Source organism: Thunnus albacares, chromosome 15 (assembly GCF_914725855.1).
Source record: "Thunnus albacares chromosome 15, fThuAlb1.1, whole genome shotgun sequence".
Lineage (NCBI taxonomy): Eukaryota > Metazoa > Chordata > Actinopteri > Scombriformes > Scombridae > Thunnus > Thunnus albacares.
The window spans coordinates 9,276,921-9,304,169 of NC_058120.1; the positions used below are offsets into that span (position 1 = coordinate 9,276,921).

Below are 27,249 nucleotides of genomic sequence, written 5' to 3' on the forward strand. Positions count from 1 at the left end.
GACCTTCTTTAGGGTTTAGAGACCCCCTTTCTGCAGCCTCACGGGGTGCACTCCAATGAAAGTGCTCAGGTGACCAGAAAATGAGGGCATTATCACAGGCATATGCTTGTAGCGACAGAGGATCAGGCTAGATTAGGGCCTATCATGGCTCAATAAAGCGCTAAGCTGAAGAGCAAACCTGTGCTGTGTACCGTAAGGCCTCCTTCACTCTCTGTTGGTCATTGTTTAACAGGATCAGTGGCTAGATCTTCTGTACACACACACACACACACACACACACACTGGGCTTTAATCTGGGCATGTAGTCGAGAGCAGAGCCCATAGAGGATGCTCAGCAGCCTTTGTTTACCACCATTATTCTCAATGTCGCTTGGATATCAGGGCTCTGAGATCGAGATCATAGCAGGAAAAGTGATCATGGGGAGCAGATCTGTGAACATGGTTCGGTTTGCTTCATCTACAGATCTACACGAGATCTCCCTCGAGTACCAACGTCTGGGAAGAGAGATATAAAATTGTTTCACATAGTGTCTGAACGGGGCTGACAAGTGTTTCTGAGAACGGGGAGTGCTGCCCTTTGTTATCTCTCACCGCTGGGACAAACTGCTTGGTGATTTATTCATTTACACTGCCTGAAACAATTGCATTATCTTGGCCACAACAAAAAGACACAAAGGCGCTATGAAAATCCCCTAGGATGTTTATGAGTCACTAAAGAGTCCAATAACTTTCCCCTTCATCTTTAAGCAGCTATGGAGGATTGCATGCTGTGGAGGGCTGCAGGGCGAGGGGAATCAGGAGGGAGACCCAGGCCCACAGAGAGATGCTGATTATGGGTAGGATAAAAGGAATCCAGGCCCTCTCCTCTGGAGCTGAATGGGGCTAGGTCAGCAGGCTGTCCCATACACTGGCCTGCTCCATGCTGCTAGAACTTCATAAATTACCCCACAATTACCTCGGGGGGACACCGAGGGAGGAAAGACAGGCCAGAGGGGGAGAGAGTGAAAGGGGAAAGAGCAGAACCAGTTGCCCAGCAGACAGTCATCAGGAGGTGTAGGGCCCAGGTCCAGATGTTGGCCTTCAGGTTGCTGGGACCCAAATTATGGCTGCCTCCCTGAGACTGTCACCACAAAGTGAGAAAGATTCACTTCTGAAGGCTCCAAGATGCATCATACAGGCACATACTCGTAGTTTTATTTATAATACAAAGAATTGCATTTATTTTTATTCATTTGGCAGATGCTTTTGTCCAAAAGTGACAAATAAATGAGGTATAATCCAAGCCACAATAGATCAAGGAGAAGCCTCCATGAATGTGCTACAAAGCTGAAATTCCACCTGACACAGTGCCAGAGTTTGCAGGTGCATAAAGTAAGACATGAGTGCATAGTTTGGGGGGGGGGGGGGGGGCTGTTGGCTAAAAAATGCATGAGTGTCAACTACTTGAGCACCTGATTCAAAAACAGAAATAGTCTATACTTTAAGTATGACGACTTCAAAAGCTGCTACCTTCACTGTCCAAGTATCTGCATCTTCAAAGGATCAGTTTGCCCAAATTATGCAAAAGTTCTATTTGTAAGTTTTGAGATATCTGTCTCTGAGATTTCTGCTTCCACCACAATGAAATGAGGGTACATGAAACTGAATTTATGGTGCTCACAGCATTTTTTTTTCTTCCAAAAATAGTGTCCTGTGTTAAATCTAAGAGCAGATTTCAGAGGGACTAACTGTATAAAGATAGGTCTGTGAATTATCCAGAGTAGTGGGAACACTTTTTCTAGAAACATACATTGCTGCTGAACTTTAATATATTTTTTATGGCAGTGAGAATCACAAACCAAATTCCATTCACCTCCACTGTACTGGGGTGGAGGCAGAGACAAATATCTCAAAACCTGGAAAAATACAACCAAAGTTATTTGCATTGCTACATAGACCAGCTGCAGGTAAATAAGCATATTTGTAATTTTTTGTATTTTAGGTGGACTGACCCTTAAAGATTTTGAAGATCACTGATTCAGTCTTACCAATACAATTAAACAGAGTTAATTACAAAAAAGGACAACTGCATGTGCATAAGATGCACAAGAGATACAAATAGTTGTTTCTGATGAGAAAAAATTGCTTCAAAATTGTTACTTCCTAATCTTAATCAATCAAGGGGATCACATACACATGCCCACAAGCCTATACAGATGCACACACTTACACACAACACACACACACACAAAGTGTATCTGTTCGGCATTGTGCTGGTCACACTTTTGAACAGTTGGCCACTCACTGGTGCATGAGGCTGGCTTTGTGTCCCCGATCTGCAGACTTCTGCCGCTCTGTGCCCCCCTCTGTCTCCTCCATCCCCCTTGTCTCCACGTTATCCAGTCTGATAAAACAGAGGACCTGCTCGCCCAATAATCTCCCTCCCCGAAGCCCAGGCACGACTACTGCCTTTCATCAGTACCATTGTTTCAGTCTGTTACCTCCGCTTGTGCTCCCTCACCACGGCAACACATGCACACACACACACACACACATACTCCCCCCTCTTCCTTGTCCCCGTCCCATCTGTGGATAGGCCTGCCATGTGTCTATTCATAAGGGTGCCGGCGGCAACGCAACTGTATGTGGAAAGTACATGATGCTGTCCTTTTGTGTGGGGCTCAGTCCTCAGCTACTTACCGCTGACCCCGGGGTCACAGTGCACAATAACCTGAGTGTTGGTGGCCACTGGCTATCCTCATTGGCCCGTGATTGACGAGCTGATCAATGGTCAGTGTGAGTGTGTGTGCACCCACATGTTTGGTTTCTATATGGCCTCTGCAGACCCATTGAATCAAGCGTGTCTGTTTTTTAAGTATTGGTCTTTTGAAGGCGTCAGACTAGTTAGTGACACACAATTGACTTCTTTGGCTTTTAGCTTGATGTAGTGAAATGAATAACTGCAATTTAGGTCAATAGGCACACGCCTTATCTGGACTTTAAAAAAACTGAATGGAGCTGTTTTCCTGTAATATTTTGTAATATTTTTACTTTAATATTTATTTATGTGTTTTGTGTCTTCTTGTAACTGATGTTTTAAGTGTAAAAACAGAATTTGAACTTAAAATTCTGCTGTATTCCTTCAGTCTGTCACTTCCATCTCATAATTTCTCTTTATCTGTCTTGCTCTTTTGCTGTCTTCAACCCCCTGCCCCCCCATGACACCCACACACACACACACACACACACACACACACACACACACACACACACACACACACACACACACACACACATTCACTTCATGAGTCACCGACAAGGGGCTCAGGTGGGCAATTACGGGTGCACATTAAACCTTAATTCACATATGGCTGGATCTGAATACTGATGAGGAGAACTGTTCCTGTGGCACATTATCATCCAGTGTCCAACATGGCTGAAACACGGACCGCTTCTACTGCAGGGTCTGATCTGTAACTGTGTCTCTGTAGGAGTGACAGATGAAGGAAAAACACACAGAGTAACTCTCACACGCATAGTGGCTGTGTTGTTCTTCTTTGCTTTGCTGACAGAAAAACAGGCCATGACCCTGTGGTTTATAGACCTCCTGTTGTGTAACTAGTGGAGGGACGAAGAGGGAAAGCACTCTTGACCTGCTGCCATCATAGAAGATCTGTGTCCCGCTGCTGTCATTGAATAGAGACGTTTTCAAATTCTGGTTGGGATATCTTCATCGTTACTCACGTCATGTGATTGCATTGTCAGGCTTCAGCCTTCTCTTTAATACATATGACATGAGGGGTTTTGTTGAACAGCTATTTTAAATCAGCCCATCAGTCACTGTTCAATGAGAAACCAGGTGAAGCACAGTCACGAGAAGCTTAAAACAAGACTGACACCACAAAGAAGATATACAATAAATGCTTAATTATAACAACTGATGATTCAATTAACAACATGAATTAATTATTCTTTATTCACCTTATTCATTACCTTTCCACTAATGTAGCCCTTAATTAACAATGTGCTTAATGCATTCAATTTAGAACTCATGATAACCAATAAATGTTTTACAGTATTCATAAAACAACTGAGGACTGACAGCCTGCCAGTGTTGATACAAAAGGCCAAATTGATCTCTCTTTTTTAAAATGTCTGTGTAAAAACATAAATACATTGTTGTTTGGTTGTGATATTTGTTGTAAGTTATTTGATTTCTGATGCTCTGCAGAACAGTTTACAATTCCTTTCAGAACAGCTTTAGAGTTTCACAGTTTAGTAATACATGCCATCAATCCTTATGTTTTTCATCTCTTTCTAACATGATCATATTTGTATTTTTACATCTTTTTAAAATGTGTGTAAATGAATTGTCTTTGTGTACTTCTGTTTGCATACTTGGATGCCTCAAATCACCCCTTGAGGGACGAATAAAGTATTTTGAGTTGAATTGCATTATTGCCAACATCCCTTACTACTTAATTTCATTTTTATGAGGTTGGTAAGAAAACTGTGATGATGCACATTAATATGAAATGTTATGCACATGTGTGAATTTATTTGTATTCTATATTAGTCTCATAGATGGCTCAACCAATCAGAACTAAGGACTGGAACTGTGATTAGTTTATCAGATTATAATCTTAATAACCACTAAACAAATGAGTATTTTTACTTCAGTTCATCAGCTAAATGAGTAGGTTTAACAATCTGACTACTGACAAGATCCAACAGATGATCTCAATCATAAAACCCTGAAAGTAAAATGCCAGCAGTGATCAGCCCTCATCATTATAGCACATGGACAAAAAAAATGTCAAATCTATATACAAAAGATAGCGAGTGAAGATTTTTCTTCATATGTACTGTGAAAGAAAAAAATGCTGTCTGAGTAAGATTTCTTCAGCTTGTCTCTCCTCAAAGCAAACAGCAACCAGCCTGTTTCTCAGATGCCACACCAGGCCACTGTCATATAGCTGTGTGGCCTCTCTCAGTGGCATGAGGGCTGAGTGTGGGTTTATAGCACCTTTGTTATTGATATCATTCTTTGTCTCACTTTTCCTGTCTCGGAGATGCACGGGCCTCTAAGTTCTGCCCAGCATACCCTGCCCTGCTGAGTGCAGCATTAAATATCAATACATGTTTACGAGCCCCCATAAATACTCAATACAGAAAAGCAGCAAAGAACGAGAAGACCAAGGGCCTCATTTCTCCCATGTGCATGAAGATGTAAACTAGGGCAGAGCTGGAAAGGAGAAGAAATGGAAAATAGACATAAATGTAAAAGAATATGAAAAGGCCACTGCAGGGTGTCAGCTGACTATCCACCTGTTGCACCTGTTGTGGGTTGTGAGCAAACATCCTGTCCTTTTACAACCAAAACCGTGTTAAGTTTCATAATCTATTATACAGCACATCTTTCCACCATTAATTAATGATTTTATTTACGTTTACCAAACACTAGCACTGAAGAGTACAAAGCATCCTCTAAAGTTTTCACACTGCTTTGTCTTCCAAGTGATCTATTATTCATAGTGTTAATTCCTAAAAAAGATTTAAGGATCAGAGAGTAATGAAGCGCTGTAGACTTAAAGGCAGAGTACGCAGCACTTAAACAAAAGGTCCCATAAAAGTACAGCTCTAGTGACTGTGTGGTAGTATATTTGGGGGACAGTGGGCAGGAGGGGGTGCGCCCCAGCTCCGGCCTTTAAAAGATTAACCCTGAGCCCACAAAGGCACAGGGGGCTATGGGGCCAGGCAGGGGTGTGAGTGGGCCGCTCACTGGTTAAACATTGGCCGTCTTGGATCTCTTGTCATTGTCTAGTTAGGAGCTCTACCCGGGCCCCCGTTAGCAGCGCAGACACATATCTTGGCAGCCGGAGTGAGCCGATACAAAGGCCGTCGGTGCCCGAAAGGCAGAGATGGAGATGTATGGGTCCAGGGTGGGGTACTCGCCACGTGGGGCCCATGGTCGTAAAGCCCAAAGCAGGACAGATTGGACAGCACAGCCCCCCCCCTCAGTCCACCTCTTTCTGTGTGTTTCTGTGCTCTGACAGTGATAAACGGGACACACAGCCTTCCAGAACAACAAACAGACACTGCCTCATTTCCCCAATGTGGGCGAGGGCAGGCAGAAAGGAGGTGCCATCCCATTAGGACCTGGGCTCAATGCTGCTCAGGCTGAGGCAGAGGGGGGCATTTCACTAGTACAGAGGGCCACTCGACCAGGGGCCCCCAACCAAGAGGGGACAGCTATGCTGTTTTGTTTTCTCAAAAAAGTGTCATAAAAAAATCTCCTTAATTGGTGCTCCATAAAATTAGCATCTCCAAGCTGATTAGATTTCCTCTCTCCTCAGTTACTATTGTGTCTTTCAGTGACCCCATCCCTGCCATTCACTTTCAGTCCTTTCACAACTTTATTGGGCATCAGAGAAAGAGGAAACTCATGTAAGATTGTGCCCTTTGCCCTCCGTCTCTCCTCCTCCCATTCGACTTAACCAAGTCTATCATCCCTCTGAAACAATTGCCTTCTGCTCAGCCCCTGAAAAGTAAACTCATGATAATACATTGAATTTTGTTATGTTAAACTAGCCAGAAGGGATGACTTCAGTGTTTCACTTTCTGGCTTGTGTGAAGAGTTTCAGTGAAAACTATTGTATTTCAGTTTATTTATGATGCAAGACACATGCCTTTCCCACTATACTGAACCTCTGCAGAGCTATTTGAATAACCGTGGGCTAGACTGAACAATTGAAAATGTGTCTTAAAAGATTAACCACACTTCCTGAATGTAGTGCCATTGTGTCTTGCAAAATCTAGATTGCAAATAAAGTTTTTTTTTTCCCTCAGCAAAACCCTGTTTATAGACATGTCAGAGCAGCACAGACTGAAATATAATCCCATTAACTTTGAATGGCAAGTCTAATACTCTGTTGCATAATGTGTCTCGCGCGGCATGGATAATCACAGTCTCAGTGGAAATGGCAGTGAGATAAAGGGATTTGTGATGCCTTTGACATCTTTATGGATAGAGTATGGTTGGTGGGACCATAAGCTCCCCTCAGAAAGTTTGGGCCATCTCTTTCCTCCAATCTAAAATGTCATCTAGCATGAGTGATGCGTAAGAAAATAACTTAATTATAGGTCATAATCTCCTTATGTCATTTTACTAGATGGATCTGCATTGTACATTTGTGTAATATGGAAATAAATGACCTTAAAAGGTGCAATTTAAGAACCATAATCAGTATTCAGTGCATTTCTCATTGAAAGATTTACATATTTAAAAATACAGTTTATGTGCAACATCAAATTTTTCAGAATAATGAAAAAGAGAACATTTGAATCAGCTGGTTGCTACAGGAAGATTAGGATGGATTATTTCACTGTGTGATTATCTATTGTGCCTCACAGAAACGTGGGTTGATTTCTGACATCACTATTATCTAGTGATAATCCAAGTATATTTATATCTTAAGGACAGTAATAATAAGATTTATTATTAACTCCAAAATCAAACTGTCGTAAATTCTCATTTCTGGCTTCTTAATCCCATAATTCTCAACCCCTTTATCAAGGTCAGTTAATGAGAGTCATGCGGCTGAGAGTGTGATCTGTATGTCAGGCAGCAGTGGGAGGGACACATTAGGTTGTTAGGGAGGGGGACCATCATTGATATACGCATATCATGGGGAAAGTGAGGGTTAAAGAGTGGGAACGTACCCGGACATTGTGATGCAAAGGGCACGGGAGGGTTAAACCAGGTTCTACTCGGCCCCCTGACCCGGGAACTCTTTGATGCTGCAGCCTTCAGGACGTGGGCCCCTGAGGAGGCTCAGTGTGGCGCGGCCCTGGGACTGGACCGCTGCCACAGAGTCAGCGGGATTCGGGGACTTTGCCTTTGTCCCCAAAGAAAATGTACGTGGCTTTGGGAGGGGCCGGGGGAAAGGTCACATACAGGGAGCATGGGGAGAGAGGGTTAGGATCAAAACAAACAGACATTAGATCACTTTCTCAGCGACTGGTTACATGATGCATGAACATTACCTTGCCTAAAGAGCTTGCTAGTTGATCATCTAACATGCTGATGTGAGACTCTACAGCGAACAGCTGAAATACTGAAGCTTAATATCCTTCCCCAAGTAATATTTTTAATTTCTTTCCACAGTCTTGATGACATAAAATAAAAACAGCCAAGAGGAACTCTCTGTTGGAAACAGTCTAGATGTAAAGCTGGAAGAGCCTGGATAGAGTAAATAACTGCCTAATGCAATATTATCCAGTGCCTCTCCTACAAACCACAGATTCCTCTTCTCCTACAGATTCTTAAAAAAAGGGAAATCATATCATCATAGAAGCATAAACCCTCCAGGACAGTGTTGTCTTTGGGTGCTCATAAGTCCCCTTTATAAAAAATATATAATTCATACTTTCAGATTGAATTCAGCTACTGGAAATAAGGATCCTCACTTGTGATGCAGGAACTGTTTCATACTGTGTATGCTGTTGATCTCCTACACTACATCTGCAGCGCACATACTGTGTCAAGTAAGAGAGGGATATTATCTACTTTGGTATGGTTCAGTCAAAAAATTCCACATAGTCAATATCATCCCCTCAAAACTTAAAATAGATCAAAACCCCTCAGATCAATGCTGGCATCTGTGCAAAAGTTAGTACTCTATTGCACATGCTGTGGCAACACCTGGTACTGAAAGTCTTCTAGGAAGTGAAGACACTTGCTACAGGTAAATCTCACTGTGTGTTCTGCTGGGTTTCAGCCTGTGGTCTGTCTTAAAAGGATTTACAGATTATCTACCTTCCAAAAAAATAACTTTGATGAAAAAAATGTTAAAAAACAAGGAAAATTCATTAACTTTTAATCAATTTTAGACTTCCAGTCAACAAAAAGAAATTTCTTTGCATTGTATGATGACTTGCGTCTGTTTGATACGTGCATTTTAGAGGCTATCATAATCATTAACTCCACAGAGGGCTTTGCAAGAGTCAGTTTTTAGGAATTAATACGCCCTCTAGTGGCTGTACTAAGACATGTCACCATTTGCTTGCCAGTACAAGCCACAGACAAGGACACACCAGCCCTTAAGTCCTGTACTGTAAGTCTTAAATGTTCTTTAACCAACTGTGGAACATTAACATCAAGGATTGGGAGAGGCTGAAGCTGAAAATATGATTTATTTGACATATATTTTACTCTCAGGATTATGTTGTTGACAAGCTTATTCAATAAAGATGCGTCATGGTGCACACATTTTCTATTGCATAATAATATCAGACATTCATTTAAACTTCTCTTATTCCATTTATTATCAGTTGCAGTAAACTGTGTGCACTTTCCAATCTCTCGATTTGACCACACACAGCTCCCAGCTCAGACCTCTGCGTGCTCTACCAAAGGCTAAGACACTCATTTAAGATAGATGAAGTGTATTCGAGTCACTCATTTCCACTCTTTCCATGAATAATGCAGCGAAGACAGCTGATGAGGCACATTTGGTTGTCAAGTTGAGAGGCAGGCACACAGTTACATAAGAGCGCTGTGGCTGAGGATGTCTGACAAGCCTGCCTTTGAAGAGGCCGCCCCACCACCTTCACCTCCTGCTGGGATTTGACGTCATCCCAGAGGGCCTGAACTCAAAATCCTGGCTGGGTCTGGCTCTAAAGAGGAGATACAGGAGTAATGAAAGAAAGCAGCAATTTAAATATTTTTCTGACACTAAATTATTCCAGAAGGTTTAATATTATTAAGATTGAAACACAGGTCTCTTGGATTGTCTCTCTGTGAGAAAGATTGCTTTCATATAAAGTAGTTGAAAATGTTTTTTATGCTTTAATACAACTAAGATATCACTTGGCCATTTATAAGATGTAAGATACTCTTTCTCTCTATGAGAATTCACTCATTTGAGAATGACGTCATCTCTATCTATATGTTACCCACTTCCTCTCATATCTACACAGGAGATGTGTGCATTTCATATTTGATAGCATCAGTGTGTTTCAAGAAATGGCCCAAACCAAGGCCGACACGTGCCTCCTCTATCATTTATGAGAGTTAATGCAGAGAGCGAGGGCAAGCAGAAAAACCTCCTCCCCCAGGAGACCTGTGAGCACAAGGAAATTACAAATCAGCAGCACTATAAACCATGCTGCTAGCAGGGAGGAGCTGTGGACTTCACTGGCATACAACCTGCTAGAATGCCTCCTTTATGCATATGTTAGAGAAATACTGATAAACCTGGAAAGACGGAACTTCTGTTTTTGCACTAACAAGCACGCAGCAGGCCTTTCAGGTGCTAATCTCCTGCATTTCTGATTAAAGAATGTCACCAGAAAGTTATGCGTAAACAACCTGACTTCCCTCGGGGTTGTTTGTCCCTCCTCACAGTATGACTGTTATGTAATTGTAACTTTCAGTCACTTTTATTTATGCAGGAGACAGAAAAGACATGTGAAAACAGCAAACGAGAAAAAAATGTTTCCATCTCAATCAATCCATCTCAAAAAGTCCTTCAAAAAGGACATGAAGATCATTTACTCAACTTCAGCTAATTCCCCCACCTTTAATTTTCCTTCCATTCAAATATCACCTGACAGGAAAAAAAATCACCTGGCCTTAAAGGTCACATCTTATGCAAAATGCACTTTTTCATGTGTTTTTAACATAAATATGTGTCCCCGGTGTGTCTAAAGACCCGCAAATTATGAGCAAAGACCATCCTTTCTCTTTTTGCTCCATCTTTCAGTAAACATGTGTGCAAAAACACTGTTTTAATTTGGCTCCCTTTATGACATCATAAAAGGATCTGTTGAACATAGGACCTCTTCCAGCCCGTCAGCAGGCTGATGGTCCACACCCACTGAAAACCTAATCCACCTCGCTGTCCACCATTGTTGTTTCCTCACTAATGCTAGCTTTGGTAACACAGAGACGTTGAAGGCAAGAGCAAAGCACGCAAATTGTTCTGTTGTTGGTTGCAAGAACCAACACAACAGTCTTTATGTTCTTCAGTCATCTGAGGAAGTTAAGACTCAATGGATTCTTTGTTTTTGATGGAAATGTCGCTACAGCAACTGGAAAACTGTTGGATGTGTTCGTGAACCATTTTACTTCGGACTGCTTTCTGAACGAGGGCCAGTATAAAGCAGGATTCACTCAAAGATGGATTGATACTGGCTGTCTGTGACCCGAATTCAGACGTGGAAGCTGTAAGTTTTGCCATGTTTTAAAATGTTTTACTGTTTATTTAGGTTAGCCTGTTGAACTTGGCATTAGAATGTTGCTAGCGTCTATTGTAGCGTCTATTGTACCACAGACTGGAGTGATGTTGGACTAATGTTGTAATATTGAGGGACAGTCAAGAGAAACCATATGGACGTTAAGCCTCATTTGAAGCCAACTAAATAATGACAGTAGTAGGTTGGATGGTGGTAACTGTTTTTTCATGTTGCTTTTGGTGAAACTGCAGTATTAGCTCAGCTAGCTTTGTTGTTACACAGAGGCCCGTTCTGCTCTGTGATCCTTGCTGGTATATGTGTGTTGCTGCTGTAACGTTGTGTAAATGTACTTGATAGACATGCCATGAAGGTAACGATACGCATGTGAGAGAGAAATGGTCAAACTGCAGGAATTCCTTTGCTTGGCAACGTTGTGTAACGTTGATTAGCATCCAACAGCTAACTTGCTCAGAACATAAAGCTGTAGTGGCCCGCTGGACAGTGTGTGTCAAGCCGAGGCTAATACATCCATTCCGATTCACAGATACACTTAATTACTATAATAATAGTATTAGTGATGCTACAAGTTTATATTCATACTGGAACTGCAACTGTACACAATTGTGAATTAAATCATATCATAATCTAGTTTGCAATTGGATCAACATATGACAATACTGACTGAATCAGTGATTTACATATTTCATGTTTTCAGTACACTGTTCAAGTTTTGATTACATGTATGCAACTTGCTGTGCCTAACTTTCAATATTACTATCCTTATACACAAAAATAAACACCTCTAAATAACTCAGTAAAGCTTAAATGTGATTAAATGAGACTCCCTGGAAAAAGAGATTATGGCACCTTTCTGAATAAACATGAGAGAAAGCAGTTGTTGCAATTCAGGAGTGAGGATGTTCCACATTGTATGGGAGAAAAAACATTGTATAAAAACAAAAACACAAACCACTTTTTTAGAATATATATAGATATTTTTTTATTCAGAGAGGGAGGAACTGCTCAGATGACAACAGTAAAACATGAAACTGTAACAAAACAAACAAAAACAAGTTCCACTCCAGGCAACTTTTATTATTTATTAAAGCCACCATTTTATGCAAAAATGGAGTGTTGGAAAACACATCTACATAACTACAACAGCTAAATCCTGACTTCTTTCTCCTGAATGTTATTAAAACAAAAATTTAACAACAACACTAACTATGGGTCTTTAAACCCTTTATAAACTAAGTGGCGTGGATCTTTAAGGGAGAGTTTTCATTTCTTCAGTTACCACCACCCCCCATCCTCTCTGGTGTATACTTCAGGTACTTTGTCATGGTTTCCATTACTTTTGGGTGTGTTGTTTTGTATGTGCTGATGACAGCGTCTAAAGAGGAAAAACAGACTACAGGTGAGAACCATGTCAAAAATGCTGTATACTTTAGCCCATGTATGAAAAATCCTGTGTAGTGTTCAGAGTTGTTTAAGTAGGATCACATTTAGATCACACTTTGCATGTTAAGAAATGCAAAGTGTGCAAACTCTCTTGATTTGTGAAGCCAGAAAACCAGTTTGTTGTTGCTAGGTAACCACACTCCACTCAGGTATGTTACTTGGCTAGCATTTTCAACAGCATTTTTAGCCAATTTCATGAAAACTTTGATCTATTATTCGACCAAAACTTGGATGAGCAGAGGACACTTTTTCTCTCTTGGATAGTGTGTGACGAGTTCAAAAGTAATGATAGGCTGACAACCAGCTGATGTAGGTGCTTTTTCCATACTGCATGTCAAATTAGGACCATATTCTCTTCACTGCACGCCAAAAATGACACGATGCCCAACCAAGAAACCTTTCTAACCTATTTGACTGCATGTATTATTGATAGAGTTTGGCTAGCTCAGCCTGTAGTTTCTCCCTGTTGCTTCTCACAGCCTGCAGGGAATCCTGATACTTCTTACAGTCACTGTCCATCTTTTTCACCTCTGCCTACTTGGTCTTCAGCTCAGCCTGGGCATGCTTCAGGGTCATTTGGCCCTGGACAGAAAGAAGGAGACAGAGACAAGATATGATAGATTAACTCTGTTTTGTCAGTCTTTGATTTCTAACAAAAACAAATTCTCATAATCGAAGGAGACATAATTAAAACTGATGATGATTTACATGAACCTATTTTATTGTTGAGTTATCAAGGATTCTTTTGTGTTCTTGTGTTGTTAATGTTAAAGACTTCATTAAAAGAAAACCTTAACACATTGTCAGTGAGGAAGATACTTCCGGGCAGGTCTTCCTGTCTGCCTATTGGACTGATATGGACTGATAAAATTAAAATAAAGAAATAAAAACAAGAATAAAATCTTGTGATTAAATGAGTAATGTAGCGGTTATAGTTAAAAAAAAAACAAATAACAAATGAGAAAAAAACAATACAGCATCTGTGCTCCTGAGTCCCGACTGACAGGCATGAAAGATATCATGATTGAAATACATTAGTTTGAAAGTCGTGCTTAGTGTCACGAAAAAATGGAAAATTTGCGTCCATGTACACAAATCTATAGATTAAAGTTTGTGAGTATTTCCTGAACTGCCGTGAGAGTGGATGGCAATATCACATCCCCAAGAAAAATCATCCCATTCTTCCTCAAGCGGCTGGTGAGAGCGGATTACGGAATCTCATTCATATTTGGCAGATAAATTGTCATATTATCACCTCCCATTTCTCTCTAAATCTTCCGCTCCAAAACTCCTCAACTTTACGGAAGGAGAAAGCGGCGATATCCTGGGGCAGGATCTTTCTCTCCCCCCCCCCCCCCACCTTCTCCTATTCCCCTCACTCTTTGAGAAGTAATTTAATTCTGCTGCCAGTTTATTCTTTTAATAAAAGAGATGAAGAGGTAGAGAGGAAGAGCTTTAGGGGCTCACGGTTGTGTTAACTTTGTCCTTCCTTTTACCGCCTTTCATGCTAAATTACAAAAGCTTGGAGCTAACAAGGATGTCATGATCACACGTAAGGGTGTCGAGGAACATACTAATCCCATATACCTCATGGGCACGATAGAGTCTCCAAATGTAACTCCATAAAAAAGGTATTAACATACTCAAACACATACAGATGCAACATTAGTTTTTCAAATTACACCTGTCCTCATTAATAAAGAGCATGCGTGATACTCTGCATATGGCAGAGAATAAAAAAGAGGAAAAGGTTTAGATAAGGACAGGGAAGGTAAAACTTTTTCACTTTTAGTATCAGGCATCACACCCTGACCTTAACCACCGTCTGTCTGGGGCAAGCTAACCACACAGCTTGACAGAAAAGGTAAGCTCCTGATTAATGGTATTTCTCAGCAGTGGAATATTCATCTGTGTACAATCTCGTGCCTCCATCAGCACTCTCGTTCCTCCCTCAGCAATGTCACTGTGACTTTGCAGAACCTTTCCCCACTTCAGGACCATCTATTTTACGGTGTGTTTACGGGCGAACAAACATTACGTGGCGTTTCATTGACCTCAGGGGAAAGAGAGAGCTGAAGAGAGAGAGAGTCCAGAGAGGTAGGATGAGAGCTGAGAGTTTATTAGACTTCACAAGAGTAATCGCATCTTGTGTGTCTGTGTGTTTTTGCTGCTGTGTTTATGTGTGCATGTCTAGTTAACATACAGACAGGCTACTGGGGTGCAGTAAAACACACCCCAACACACCATGACAGCTGAATTATCTATCTTGTGGTGTTCCTGGTGGCCCACAGGGGGAGCTGTGGATCTCCTTTTCCAGTCCGACTCCACCATGTGAACAGCAGCAGGTACAGTAAGCAGAACTGGCATGTTCTCAGGAACAAAATCACACATCAGCATCTACCCTGTTACATGCTGTGTCACATCCTTTGTAGTGAAATATAAATGTGTTTTGATACATTCAAACATCCTCAGCAATCAACATACACAGGGTTTGATTGCTGCTTTCATTATTCTAGTTGCTCAGTGTATTAATTGGTAGAGAGACGGAGAGAGACAGAGAGAGGAAGAGGTAGTATGTTGATATCAAGTATCTCTCTGTGGGGGTTTTTAAATCTCCTTAAAAAACCCAGCAGTGCAAGAAAGCCGCAGGGCATCCCCAGAGGCTGTTTTACTTGCAGTGTGTCTAAGGGAGGTGAAGACAAGTGGAGATGGAGTTGTCAGCATGCCCATAAGAAGAGAGCCTAGTATGCCACTAGAGCCATGCCACAGTACAGTATGTGGAAGCCAGTTATGTGCAAATATCACAAACAGGTATACAAGGAAAAATGTTTTAAGTAACCAAAAAGAAGAATATAGTGAACAGTGTTTCGCAATGAGATTGTCTGGGTCAATAATTTACAGACAGAAAAGCTGAAAAAAACATGTTACACAAAATAATATTTATTTGTTCAGCCATTCCTCTCATATTTGCCATTTCCATGTAAATTACTGGATAATTTTATCCCTTTGGGCCTCTAAAAATCTTACAAATAAGACTGTTTTAAATAAACAGTTCAACATTTTTTAAAATATGCCCATTTTCTTGTTGAGAGGTAGATGAGAAGATCAATATCATTCTCACGTCTGTATATTAAGTATGCAGCTGGAGTTGGGACCATAGACTGTAAAGATTTAACGTCACTCATTGGTTTGCGTTGGCGCTGGTTTGAAGCCAAGAATTGCAGCTTATGGTTGGCACCATCTTTTCCATTTACGGAGTGTGGGGAGCTCTGGAAATACATAAATGCTACCACGGAGCAAAACGAACACTAGCTGAGAACATCGACCGGAGCACGCATTAGCTACTTTAGCTAAATTGTGCAACAAGGCAGGTATATTAAGGAACTTACTGAAATATTGCATGACAGCATCATGTGAGGGTCTTGCAACTCAACTCTAATTTAGCCACAGACACAGTAGAGTTGCGTGTCTGGAGAAATTATTCTTCAAACAGAAGCTCTTAAAGTCAGACAGTTTGAGACCTGGAGCTGGGGAGAGCAGCAGGTGAGCCAACTGTCAATCACAGCTGTCAATCAACGCATGGCACACGGCAGACATCAAAGCTACTATAAGCCCTCACATCTTATTAATGGAGCAATAACTCCTAGAAATGACCATCAGCACACTTATTAGAGGGACAAAGATTAGCAATTGAGACTATAATGACTCTTTGAAAAACATTATTGACTTGAGGTAGTTGCTGTTTGGTTGGGACAATTTTAGCCTAGCTTAGCATATAGGCTGGAAACACAGGGAGGAACAACTAGCCTGACTCTTTCTAACGTTCAAAGATCCACCTACCAGGATGTTTAAAGCTCACCAATTAACATGTTGATTGACACAAGCAGAAATTTAAAAATGTTGTCATTTCAGTGTCAGGAAAAGTCACGTAGCCTACTGTAACTACACCCAGCATTTTGACTCAAAAAGCACAGGTGTTAACATTAGCGATGGCTACGTTCCATTAAGTGTCCCAGTAAGACATGACAGTGTGACAGTGACCCATCATGCACAATACCTGGACCCTAAAACTGAAACAGCTAAATAGAATTCATCCATCAAGAATTTTACACCTGCGCTTTTCCTACAGTGACATGTCAAAATGTGAAAAATGTCTATAATTTGATTTGCCAGATAGGATCAGTGAGCACAGGTTTTGGTTTTGATATAGACACAATGGTAGTTGTGTTTGGCAGCTTTAGTTTTAGACCGAAGATTTTCAGCCTTTGTAGCTTTTAGTCAAGGCTCTGTTGAACTTTATTGGGTACCTCTAGTTCCTATGGGCCTGAAGTCCTGCACAGAAATGTCTTTAAGGTTGAAAAAAGGGATTTGGCCCCCCTGGTGGGTACTTTCAGTGTCTGTGATGCCTCTTGGCTCTTGGCGTTGTCACGTACGTTTCCCGGCTTTCCACCAGGCCACACATCTCATAAAAATCCCCCTCAATCTCACTCCACCGTAACGAGCCCAGTTCACTGTAGCTTCTATTTTTACAAGCCCGTTGAGCAGAGGGCTTTTACTCCCCCAGTGCACCTGCCCTGTGCAGTAACTGAAAGACAACTGAGCACATTTTGGAGGGAATGTGATCCACCATTCTACAGACATATTGATAATTAACAGGGAGAAAAACACTGGGGAGGAGTTGAGGAAATCCAGAGAGGGTTTGTGGATTAACCAGAGGAGGGAGTGGAGCTAGAGCAGCTGTAATGTTGGGTGTCAGCTTGAGTTAGGGTGGCCATGTGCAGCTTCCAGTGGCCTTACACCAGCCAGACAGAAAAAGAAACACTGCGTATTGCTTTCATCTACTATTTTTTGGCTCAGCAAATCTCTGTCATGTTCCATATGTGACTAAAAAAACCTTTAAATGTAAATTATGAACATTTAAACTAACAATTAAAGGATAGAATAAACTGCCTTATGTCTTACAGTATGTCACCTAAGAATATTTTCTTTCTATGATAAACAGGCATGTGAGCAGATACCAGTGAATGAGCCCCAGGCTTTGAATACAATTCAGCTACTGCTGCACATATCAAAGCAACAGTAAGGCCCCTGGGTGCACTGTAATGTATGATCTAAACATGTTGGTATCAGATAGCTGTAAGCTATATGAATAATCTGAGTGCATATAAAACACGCTTGGGGGACAAAATCAAACAAACAGACAGATTCTGCACATGGATGATACTGCTTCCTCTAGGGAGCATTGGCTCATTGGGTCGCACAGACAGTGAATGAGAGAGAGAGAGAGAGAGAGAGAGAGAGAGACCGTGACTGAGACCATGATTGGGTATGTTTGGTACTGGTACATTTACAACCACTGAGAACATCCTTTATATGTAATTATTGTTTGGGCAATTTGATTATCAGATGAAAAATGTAATTTTTTGTTTAATAAGATAAGAACTTTATTGCAAAGAAGAAAATTATTATTTTTTGTAAGCAAAAAGGTTATTTCTATATATAGTAAAATATATTTAATAATATATTCATATCTTAGCAATACTATATATAGATATTAACATGAAATATGCATAGGCTATATACTAAGTAAAAACAGGATAAAATAAAAATAGAGTGAAAAGTACAAATTATCATAATATACTATATATACAGTACATAGTGAAATAAAATACACATAAAGTAAAATAGCATAGAATAAAAAATAAAGGGAGATGAACAAATTATGGTGCAACACTTCTTACATGACAATGACCATTTTAGTTTAGTGTGTTTGCATGCTAAAATTTTCTAATTAGCACTATAAACACAAAGTACAGCTGAGGTTGGTGGGAATGTCTTTAGTTTTGCAAGTATGTGTCCATCTAGCTGACGTTGAGATGTTTTACTTTGACCTGCTGGTGGTGCTACATGAAAAGTCAAGGGAGAAACCAAAGTCAGTAGGATTCATTCTCTGGAGACCATAAATATCTGTACCGAATTCCATGGCAATCCATCCAATTGTTGATGAAACATTTCACTAAACACAAAAAATGTCAGCCTCATTCATAAGGCATGTCTATGATGCTCAGTAGCTTGAGCCGCCAAATAATAGAACATCTGCAGCATGACACCGCAGACACTTAACTACCAAAGCCTCCTCAAGAAGTGATTGTAACTTGACAAGCACTCACAGTATGATAAACTGTAACCTGTTTGGCTCCATGAGACGTCATACAAAATTTGCCAAAGGCAAGACCAGATCTCCCAGAGGAGTGTTCCTACCCTATAAGTGAGCTAAAACAGCATTGAAAGGTTAGGTTAAGAAAAGTAATAGTCGTCAGGGGAGGAGCTCTTGACCTTAGTGGTAATGTCTCCCAGGAGGAGGTCGTTTGAATCTTTGTCAGGATGTGCAGTGCATATGATATGTTGAGAGTCATCAAGTTGAAACAGTCTGTGATAGGGGATTACTGAGGATTACTAAGAAATACTAGGATTTGTTGCACAGGAATACTTGTTGGTCTTTGCAAATTCAATAGAAGATGTTAAATCTGCTATTTGAGAGTCCTGATGGATTCTTGGAAGTTGGAGGCAGTGAGCTGGTAGGTTCAGATGGGAGGCAGTCCAAACTGCTTGGATGTGTTTCTGGCATGAAAACCCACCCATATAATATACATTACACACATTGCTATTTAATGTGAGGTCCAAAATGGTATTACTGTGGGCAGACTTATGAAGTTATAGGCAGAGGAGTAGAGGAATGGGAAGAGGTGGGAAACTCTACGGAGAAATCACAAGCATATAAACAACAGAATGTCACGCCAGAGATTGGGTTAATTGAATAAATCAGGTCCGCAGGCCCTTTTTCCTGCTAGGATAACAGAGCAACCTTGAAGATTTGTTTCTGCAAAGGAGATAACAAATCCCAACCAAGCCTCAGAGGAGAAAACTGAACCTGTTACAAGGGAAAATGTTCCCTTTTATTTTTATTTCTTTAGTATTTTTTTCAGGAATAACACAAAACAGTTAAGATGAAAATGGAGAAAGGTTACCGTGAAAAGAGCCAGAGTTAATTTTATTTTTTTTAATTATAGGGATATTTTGCAGATAATAGAAACAAATTTCAAAGCAAAATCTATCATCAAGTAATGAAAACTCTTTACAGCTACTAGCTAGAGGAAATTTCAAATGTGATGCTCATTAGAAGGTCAGAAACTCTGTTAATTTATTGATCATGTATAAGTTTCTAACATGTTTTTCCAAGTGAAGTGCATCATTACTGGAGCCATTTAACTCTTTAACAGTGCAGGAACTCATGAGGCGTTCAAAGGAATGTGAACTGGCTAAATGACTCTACTAGGGCAGGTGTTATTGGTTGAATCCATGGATGTATAAAGAGAACTGGATACAGCATTGGAGTTGGGGCCCCGTTCATTCCTATGAAAGTTGCTCAGTGGCGCATGAAGTCAAAAAATTACGCAGATGTTGCTCACACTTCCTGATCATTGGGCCCATACAACATGTGCACCAGTGACTTCTGTTGGCCGAACCAGCTAACTTTCGATTTAGCCCTCCACTAACTTGAATGGGAATAAAGTTCATGGGGGTTGTGACAATCAAAAAAAGTGTCTGCTGATTTACAAACGTCCTTTTTCACAATGTAAGTCCATGGGAAAAAGTCTTTTTCGGCCGAATAGCATCACGTGACAGACCCAGAAGATGTAATTAAACAGTTTGGCCACTATGCCTAATTGGCTTCAAAGCCCAGCGCACTTCCTGGGGGCTTGGTTGAATTGTGCTATCGACCAATGCCTGCTGGGAGCAAACGGCGTGCTGGGTCTCCACAGTAATGAGAGGGAGAATTGAGGTATCCATGGGAGACAGTGGGCGTGATGGGGTCCCCAGGGAGCGTTGTGGAGGAGGTGAAGGAGAGCTCAACATCTATACTGCAACAGAAAGAGAGATTCAACAACTCACAGGAGAAAAAGCAACAGGGGAAAATACATGTAGTGAAGAGGATACACATCTTATCATCTCCAACGTTTTAATGCCAAAAATGACGACAACAAAAGAGAATTTTATGCTTTGCAGTTCATTTCAGGATTGAAATACCTGTCTAAAAGTCATTAACACCGTGAGAAACTAACACAATTCAATCCTAACATGTCATGTAAGGCAGCCGGTTTAGATAGGTGTCTTTTTTCCATGTTCCAAGTGACAATTTCTTGAAACAAAAATATAATATAAATATAATTTCTGCCATAAAACCAAAACAGTTAGCTGAAAGATGCTAAAACGTTCCATAGAGATGAGAGTTGCATAATGATTCTGTCGGTTTGTCACTACAAGAGACCCCTTTCACATTACACATAGTCGTTTGATCAACTGTTGATATAAAAATATTGATTAGTGCAGCTTTAACACTGATGACTTTGCCATCCTCACCTCCATCATGTTGGCTGTTAACTGGCCAATGTCCATTTTCATTCAAAGCCTTCATCTCACCATCTAACCTTATCCATCCTCACAACAATACCATCCCTCCTCATAGCATACACTCATCAGTGACTCTGTCACTGCTTCCTTGTAATCTTGTGTGTCTTGGCTCTGGGTCGGGTCTAATTGGCTGCAGTGTGTGTGGCTGCTAACACTCTCTGGAGTCCAGAGAGGTCAGCTAAGTCAGGGTTCATTAGTGTAGCAGTGGAGCCGCCGCCATATTCCCTCAGGGATCTGAAGGTTCTTCTTCTTCCATCTATACCTCACTCTGTCTCTGTGGCACTTAAAGGACACACAGGCAGAGTGGAAAACACCAAGCAGCCATTCATAGTAGCATGCAACTCATACATAAACATTAAAATGCAAATACAGGTGTCCACAATACGTAGAAATGTCTGATTGGATACTGAAAGATAATATAAGAATTTGCAGGAATGTGTCACGGTAGAAGCAGTTACAGTGTGATGTTTGGATCCTGAGGTTTGACCCACCTCATTAAGCCACATCTGATCTTTCAAACCTACACACATCTTAATCCAACTGAGGGGAAGAGGGTGGTTTTGTCAGCCAACTAAAAGCAGTAAACACTACGATGTCTTCTGTGATAATGCCCAGCCATGTTCTGTTATTACTTTTCTCATTTTCAGAGATGGGGATGGAGGGAGTCCCAGAGGCTCCCCACTTTCCCATTGTCTCTCACTGATGGGCTTCTAGTGATGGATGAGGTGAGCCCGATCCAAAAGCAGAGAAAATGAAGCTTTCATTAGACAACGTAACCAAGCAGTTGTGAGCCATCTCCAGAGTCTCTCTCCCTGCACTCAGACACATTACCTGCACCCAAACAACAGCACCTTGTAGATGGAATCAATGTGTTGTTCTCTTGCAGCCACCTCTGCACTTTCACACACTGAACCTCTAGTCAATTTCCAGGACTTTCTGTGAGAGGGAACGAAGGAGACTGTTTATGCTTCAGTAGGTGCTCACTAGTTTCTACTGTGAGTGGGGCTTTATTATCCTTCTCCTGGCTATTTTAGGCTCTTTTAATGTAAAAGAAATATAAACAGAGATATTGGGGACATGAAACCTAACTGACCAATAATTATTGATTGATAGGAATGAGATGTCCCTGCGGGGATACAATCAATAGCAGTCAAAAAGGAGCGGAGGCATTTACATACAGAGCAAACATCACCGCCTGTAAAACTGTGGTTGATAAAGAGCTCTGTTTTATGTGGCTAATATTCTCTGCAGGGCATTGCATGCAGGAATGATGTAACCTAGTTGGAGGCATTCACAAGGAAATTTTGCTGGGAAATTTTGCCCTCTGTCTGGCAACACGTCAGTCCCCAGGGCTGTTTTTGTAGCTCGGTTTTAGACATGCATGACTTCTCCCTTTCCATCTGTGCACAGCTAGGGGTCATGTTTTACTGCTGCATAACACTTCATGAATGAAAATTTAATGTAATTACCTCTTGACAGCCACGTGGAAAAGTTGCTTGAGTCAAGTCCCAGTCCCTGTGCCTGCTATCTGTAAGTGCGCCACGAGTTCAAGGTGAATGAAGTGTTTGGTAACACTTTCCAAGAAGTAGGAGGAAAGACTAATCTCTAAATACCCTGTTTGCTTCTTTGATGTTTTCTGGAAAGAAGGAAAAGCAAGAGAAGAGAAGAGAAGAGAAAAAAGTAGAAAAGAGAAGATGACCCCATACTTCACATAGGATGAAAATTATAGCTGCTTAATTGCTACAGTTGTGATAAAATATTCAGCGTATTATAAAAAGGATGAAACCACATTTAGAGAAACTCTTTACTATTCTGTCTCACTCTTGTCATTCTCTCCCCCATCTGTCAGACAGCCAATAAGCCATCCTTAAATATTGATGGAAATTTCCTACAATTTTCCTGGTTTATAAATACCTTTGATCTTCACTCATTTGCCCTCTCTCCTGTTTTTCTCAGACACAGTTTTCCTCTAGAGCCCAGCATTTCCAAATGAACACAGCCAGGGCATATTTACAGTTTTCCAGTTCCAAAACTGTATGCAAAGTAGTCAATATTTTCAGTCCCGTCGACATCCCTTAGCTGCCTGAGGAAAGCACTGATATAGGCAGGAAAAAGGCAAAAATAGGGAGAAAATCCACAATCATTTAGGCCTCCGGAAACTGTTGGAATGCCATTGTATATTCAGTGATAGCACGTTAGACAGAACACAACAGAGCAGAGCAACTGAGCTGTTGCTGTATCTTGAGGTCATTTATACTGCGTTGTGCATTGTAAAGAACCTTAGTATAAAGTCAAGAGGTTGTGTTATGTCGCACAAAAAGCAAGTGAAGCTCTGTAAACAGAAACGCTTTTCCACGCATGCACAATGGCGTCTGCCGTACAAGGAACTACTGTCCGATGACTGAAAACATGTTCACTGTTATTAGTCTTTGTAGCCGTTTCTAAACAAACTACTGTACCCAAACTCTTGGTGGTGAAGGAACATGTCATGTAGTGCAACAGTGTGGCTTATTAACATGTTTTTAATAGTTATTGGCCAACAATGTTCGTCTACAGCACAGAGGAATACGATGTATCAGACTTCAGATATATGCACACTGCTTGTAAGTAGGACTTGTAAGTCATTGTTGGTTTGGCTCTGCATCTGTTAGATTTGTTGACAATAAGAAAATAAATATAGAAAATCAGTCAAATCCTTTAATTAGGATCCAAAAGCTGCAGGTGTGCCACTGCAGTGTTAAACTGGAGAGAGATGGAAAAGGAGAGAAGAGTGAGAAAAGAAACTGAGAGGAGAAACAGGATGACAAACTCTCAGAGGAAAAAGAGGAAGAAATGAGAGAAAGAGAGGAACAGATTAAATGAAGAAATGAGAAAATCAGAGAGAAGGACTAAGACAGAAACTGATGGAGAAAGATGAAGACAGGGAGATTGATGATCCATTGCCTACCACAAATAACATGCTTTTAGTTAATGGTTCTGTTGTTATTTACCTGCAGGAGTAGTACATATTTTCATATGGGGACCCATACCCACTGCTCTCACACTGTGTTTATGTGCATTTTCAATTTGCACATAAAAAACCTAAGTGGAAATGCTGAAAATTTGAAAAAAAATTCTCCAAAAATCACAAAAACACCCAAAACTAAAAAAACACAGTCATGATGTAATATTATGGCTGCAAAGTTGCATCTCACTCAAGCATGAAAACTAATCCCACATGTAGGTCATGTTGACATTTTGTGCCTCAAGTGCTCATACTGTATCCATGCACAATACAGGCTTTGTTCAGCTGATGTGCTGCACATGTGTGCACGTCTGTGTGCAAGGAAACATCTTAAAATATAGCGGTTGTTACAGAAGCAATGAGGCAGTGTGGCCCTGGTGGCTCTTTATGGGTCAAGCCCATCGCTTGGGACGCATTTCAATCAGACCCATTTAATCAGTGACACATTCACAAGCAAGGACTCTGTCTGTCAACACAGGGCTTCATGTAATGACCTGATTATAGACAGGACACCTCGCAGCACAATTACACACAGACACTCCACACACATCAATAACTCACATGAGCAGCAGGCATGGAGGCTCTGCTTCCAGAGCCATAAACAATGTCTAATAAACTTCAGAGATACACACACTGTGATGATGAAAGTGTCGTAAAACACACCCGTTCCATTGCCACAATGAAGAACAATGCATGGCTGCTAGTTTGATGAAATGTGTGGCATTGCATTTAGTGCTGGTTAAATAAATCCTTTCCATGCATAGACCAACACTTTTTAATATAAGGGCTGTGTAGCCTGCATATGCAATAAAGTGTGTTTTATGTTGTAGAACAGAATATGGGTCACCCCTGCACACGCACGTAAATGTATCCATTTCAGTAATTGCTTGAGAAAATGAGAAAAACACTCTTGTTGTCATAAAATGCAGGGCACTATATACAAACACATCATAAATCAATAAAATTTGTTGCATGCGTACTTAAAAGAACAACCTCTCCATCGTCATCATCAAGCTCTCTTCTCACTTTCGTATTGGGTTGCACCCATTAATTGTAAATCCATTGCAAAGTTTGTGTGTAAAGTCCTCAGTAATAACTAGCTAGTCTCAAACGAGTGATTTACTAAAACAGGTTGCACCATTAAGTAATGTCTTATCTCGTAAAACCTTTAGTAATATATAAATTGTTTGCTAGAAAACCTCTGTAGCGCTGTCTATTCAAATGAAACAACCATGTAAAGAGGGAGCCACTGTGGCATTACAAGCAATAACAACATTTGGCACCCTAAAACAATTTTAGGGTGCCAAGTGGTATAGTAAAAGCCCTTAAAACCTATTTTCTCAAGTTAGCTTCTAACTCTGGGCGATGGGGTATCTGCAGTACATGAACATTTAGCCAAAGTTTCACCACTTTTTATGATTTCTGTTTATGCTGCTTTATCTTTGTGACCTTCACTGGTGTGAGGAGGGAGGGGCTCAGTAGGAAAAAGGTGATGTCACATACTTCTCCGAACAAATCAGGTTTTAACCATATTTGAAAAAAATGTGAAGATGTGTTGTGTAGTTGTTTGCTCATGTTGCCAGTCAAATCTCATCAAACTACTACCACACAGTAAAGATGTTTTTAAATTTGATTTACTTATTCAGGGGTTTTAAATTAGTTACCAACCCTTTTTAAATGTAGGTATTACTTGGTTTTATGTGTGTACTTTATGCATACATGGAGAAAATTGCCTTCAATACAGATTTCCCTGAATATCAATCTCTGCACATGACCCCACGCAGGAAATGTTCCTGAACATTTCAGGGATAGACTGCATGTGTGAAAGGGGCTTTAGTTTGTGCAGAGCAACCCATTTTAATTTAGTGATGTGTAAATCTCCACTTTAAACTATTTATTTGCAGTTTTCACAGTGCAATATGTTGCACAGCTCTCACTTTCTTTCTGGTGTCTGAACTCTTGTGGTTGTTAGATGTGAGCAGCTGGTAGAGTGTTAGACTGATGAAAGAAGGATGACAGCGGGATGGAGGGATGGGAGATGGAGGCAAAGTGGAGTGGGGGGGGGGCTTGTATCAAACACTAGTCTAATGAGCCATCTGTAGTGGCAGCCCTGTGGAGGCCACTATGACCTGCTCACTTCAAAAATTGTTCATCACCACGCACAAGATGACACCCACACACCACCACATGTATTTATCACAGACAACAAATATAAACCAATGGAAGTTCCTCACTGCAGTTACTGAATTATTTTGTATGTGACTACCATCAGTTTTAGGAGCCATTAACACCCATAAAATGGTTAGTATTTGTATATTGTATATAGTTTATGAAGGCTATGAATACAAAAAAACCCAAAACAAACATACATGCATTAAAACCATTTTTTAATCTTTTAGGAGTTGTGCAAATTTATATTATTATTCTTTTTAAACTGTAATTGTTGTTTTGTTTTCTCACAGGTACGCTATACAGGTAGCAGGTAAAGTCATGTTTTCCTCTTTGGTATCAATCATACTATGAATTCCTGCAGACAAAACTATGACAAAGTTTCTTTAGGTTATGCTTTTTTGATGATAAGCTCATGATAAGGATTATATTTTTCTGCCAAGTCATCAATCTGACATTGTTAAGGTGGAGCTGAGCAGGCAGACCCAAATACAGGAGGCCGTAGGCAAAGCAAGGCTGAAGAAAAACTTCTTTATTCAAGGATCGTGCTGCAAAACAAAGCTGGCAGATCAGAGCGAAACAGAATAAAACACAAACAGAGCAGACTGAACAGAGGATCCAACAAAACTGAACTGAAAACCAGGACTTAAATTCAAACTGAACTAATGAAACAACAAGGAACAGCTGGCAAGACACAAGAGCAGGCTGGGAGCTGATTGGCTGGGGAAGACACAGTGAGCAGAGCAGGGTTAACGGGACTGAATGCAGGGCAGGTGTGAAGGGAACAGCAGGCTGAGGAGGAGTACATGAACATGGGAGGAAAAACACAGGGCAAACAGAAAACCAAGAACCCAGAAACAATAATACAGTCTAACTAATAAAGGCAACTTAAATTATATCATGTCTATCAAGTCTTTAAAGATGCA

General features: G+C 40.7%; 1 long non-coding RNA gene across 2 annotated transcripts in view; it reads left to right on the top strand.

Annotated features, from left to right (window-relative positions):
- The first annotated feature begins 14,452 nt into the window (after positions 1-14,452).
- The window catches only part of LOC122998718, a 41,543-nt gene continuing 28,746 nt past the window's right edge, over positions 14,453-27,249 (top strand). Inside the window, exons 1-3 of one of the 2 annotated variants that reach the window (XR_006407489.1) lie at positions 14,453-14,542; positions 14,656-14,775; positions 14,970-15,023. This is a non-coding gene — a long non-coding RNA (uncharacterized LOC122998718). Of the gene's footprint in view, positions 14,543-14,655; positions 15,024-27,249 lie in introns of both variants that reach the window. The other variant, XR_006407488.1, reaches the window with a different exon arrangement.